Below are 3,804 nucleotides of genomic sequence, written 5' to 3' on the forward strand. Positions count from 1 at the left end.
AATATACCTAAGCTACACTGACTTTTGATTAAATATGTCAGCATATTACCAATAGAACATCCCCTGAGGTGCTGTAAAGGATCATTAAGTATCACATGTAGAAGTAACGTTGCTTAATACTGGAGAAAATTAATTTTTCTACAATCATGTTTGCCTATTTCTATGAAAATTTGTGAACATATACTTTTATTTAAATGCTCATTTTAGTATATCTTATGAAATTTCCCCAGCAAAATACAATCATATTTTCACATTTTTGAAAAGTTGGATGTTTCTGTTCCAGTAGATTTTTGCAGATAGGTAACTATTACACATGAGGGAAAAAACAAATTTTATATTAAAAATTAAAAGGTTTAAAAGTTATTAATTGATAAATTCAACTCTATTTATTCTTATACTGTGAACATGCTAGGAAACCAGACATCACCTAGTGGGCTAATTCCAAAATTGTTTAAACATCAGCCATCATCGCAATTTAATGTCTAATGAATTCTTGCCATTTTCTGCATTCATATTTTGCACTATACAGAAATGTTATATTTTCTTTATTAGTTGTAAATTACATATGATTCTTAATGAAATATATATATTTTATTGATTAACCAAAGCAACACTCATGTGCTTTGTGACTTAATAATGTACCTACATTTTAGTACAAGAGCTAATATTCATGAATTCATGTATGTAATAACTTTACATTAATGAATCCATAAAGTACAGTGATTAGTTACATAATGTGAGGGCCTGTAACAGATAAGGCCACAAATAACAGTGGCGTAGTTAACAAAACAGAATTTAATTTTTTATTCACTTGATGTGTAAGTGAGGGATTTCTAATTAGGATTCATTCCCACTGGATCATTCAGGGATCCAGGAGGAGTCCTTCCCACTTCAACATGATATTGCTGTGGGCTTCAATATTCAATCAGCAGATGGGGAAGAGCAAGAGAATCACACAAGTCAAATTACAATGAGCCATGAGCCAAGATCTGTTCCCATTTTGCTTGTTTTGAGTCTGTCACAAGACAAAGCCTCAGAAACAGAGAACATTTTTACCATAGAATAGGGAGATGTGTCTGCCATTTGTGCTATCAGCCTCTGCCATTTGCTCTTCTGTTAACCAAATACCAATTTATTATCACTTATTTTTCCACATGTAGAATATGATCATTCCTTCCCTGATGAAGAGCCAAGGTGTTTCCAACAAGTTCCCATATCCAATTTAAGAGCTCAGTTATGAATCTTTTACAGTAAATGGAGGTGTGGCTGTAAACATATGAAGCAGGAAGATTAGGGATTTGTTCTCAATATATGCTATATACAATGGTGGAGATAATTGCAATTAACTTCCCCATTATGAAAATAAAGTATGGAGACACACAAGAACAATGTAGGAATCACACATCCCCCCCACCACACACATATTCTTCACCAATTCTTACCATGGGAGTCATCAGATCCAATTCTTCCTTTATATCTCATTGAAAAGATAGAAGTTCTTTTGCACACAATCTTGCTGAAAGGGCTTCTGGAAGTGAATGACATTAACATTTCATCTATACCCACTGGCAAGTCCAAATTTCCTGTTTTTCTCTTTTCTTCCTTTCCTTTAATATGTAATAATAATTCATTCCTTTTTAGTGCCCACATTTTTCCTTTTATTATTGTTTTCAACTGACATAATAATATTGAATATTAATGGGATACAGTGTGACATTTCCATACATGTACACATTGTATAATAAGGGTAATTAGCATAGCCATCACCTCAAGTATCTAACATTTCTTTGTGCTGGAAACATTTAAAATATGTTTTTCCAGATATTTGAAAATATACTTAAACTGATGTTAATTATAGTCACCCTTTAGTGCTATAGAACACTAGAACTGATTCCTCCTGTTTAACTAACTGTATTTTTGTATCTGGTAACTGACTTTAAGTTCAAATTTATCTTGGATTGCAAAAACAGCTCTTGTTATATATGCACATCTTTAAACATGTGATAAATTTGTATTTTTGCATTTATATTTTAAAACTTATGCACATATGTTGTCTAGAAAAATATATATGTGTGTGCACATGCACGCATGTGTGTGGCTACACTCATGATTTTTCTATAACAATTTAGGGTAGAAAAATATTTTGAATAAAATAATGTCATGTTTATTTTTTTGTCATACGTTTATTATATATTTTCTCTTAAAATCATTGTCTTCATTTAAAGACTGTAGTATTTTCTGTATTCATGCTTGTGAATTAGCAGATTCTCAGAAATATTTAAAATGAGCATATAAGGCCTTACCACTTAAGATCTGAAGTCAGTAGGTCTGAGATGGAGCCTGCTCCTTGCTATACCATATTTTTTTAAAGAAACTTTTTAGTGTATTTTCATATTTCTAGTGGAAAACCAGTGCTTCCTTTAAGTGTCTAGTAGGCAGAGTATTTCTTCCACCTCAAATGTCAATGCCCTAATTCCTGGAACCTGTGAATATATTTTCTTTCATGTCAAAGGGGACTTAGTAAATGTAATTCAGGTTGAGGTCTTCCAGAAGTGTAGATTACCTGGGATTATCCAGCGAGTTCAATCTAATCACATGAATCCTTAAGACCAGAAAACCGTTTTCTTCAGTGGTCAGCGGGAAGTGTCATTATGAAAGAAAATCAATGAGATTTATTACTATTATTATTAAATTATTTTTTTAGACAGGTTCTCAAAATAATATTAAATTTTTTTGAGACTCTGTGTATCAGGCTGGAGGGCAGTGGCATAACTATGGCTCACTGTAGTCTCAATTTCCAAGGCTCAATTGATTCTCCTACCTCAGCCTTCTGAGTAGCTGTGACTAGAGTCACACTCCACCACACCTGGCTAATTTTTGTATTTTTTGTAGAGACTGGGTTCTGCCATATTGTCCAGGCTAGTCTCAAGCAATCTGCCCTCCTCAGACTTCCAAAGTGCTGGGATTATAGGTGTGAGCCACCACACCTGGCCCAGGATTTATTAATTATTAATCATTGACTTCGAGGATGATGGAAGGTAGCCTGGAGCCAAAAGGAATATAGGTGGCCTCATGAAACTAAAAAATAAGCAAATAAATGGATTATCCCATAGAGTCTCCCTCAAGAAAGGAATGCAGCTCTACCTATCCGTAGATTTTAGCCCAGTGAGATAGACTAATGGAACAGAACAGAGGCCTCAGAAATAACGGCGCACATCTACAACCATCTGATCTTTGACAAACCTGACAAAAACAAGCAATGGGGAAAGGATTTCCTGTTTATTAAATGGTTTTGGGAAAACTGGCTAGCCATATGCAGAAAGCTGAAACTGGATCCCTTCCTTACACCTTATAGAAAAATTAACTCCAGATGGATTAAAGATTTAAACATGAGACCTAACACCATAAAAACCCTAGAAGAAAGCCTAGGCAATACCATTCAGGACATAGGCATGGGCAAGGACTTCATGACTAAAACACCAAAAGCAATGGCAACAAAAGCCAAAATGGACAAATGGGATCTAATTAAACTCCAGAGCTTCTGCACAGCAAAAGAAACAATCATTAGAGTGAACCAGCAACCAACAGGATGGGGAAAAATTTTTGCAATCTACCCATCTGACAAAGGGCTAATATCCATAATCTGCAAAGAACTTAAACAAATTTACAAGAAAAAAACAACCCCATCAAAAAGTGGGCAAAGGATGTGAACAGACACTTCTCAAAAGAAGACGTTTATGCGGCCTACAAACATATGAAAGAAAGCTCATCATTGCTGGTGATTAGAGAAATGCAAATCAAAAC

This window comes from Sapajus apella, unplaced genomic scaffold (genome assembly GCF_009761245.1).
Source record: "Sapajus apella isolate SASKATOON/1434 unplaced genomic scaffold, GSC_monkey_1.0 scaffold11, whole genome shotgun sequence".
Taxonomy (NCBI): domain Eukaryota; kingdom Metazoa; phylum Chordata; class Mammalia; order Primates; family Cebidae; genus Sapajus; species Sapajus apella.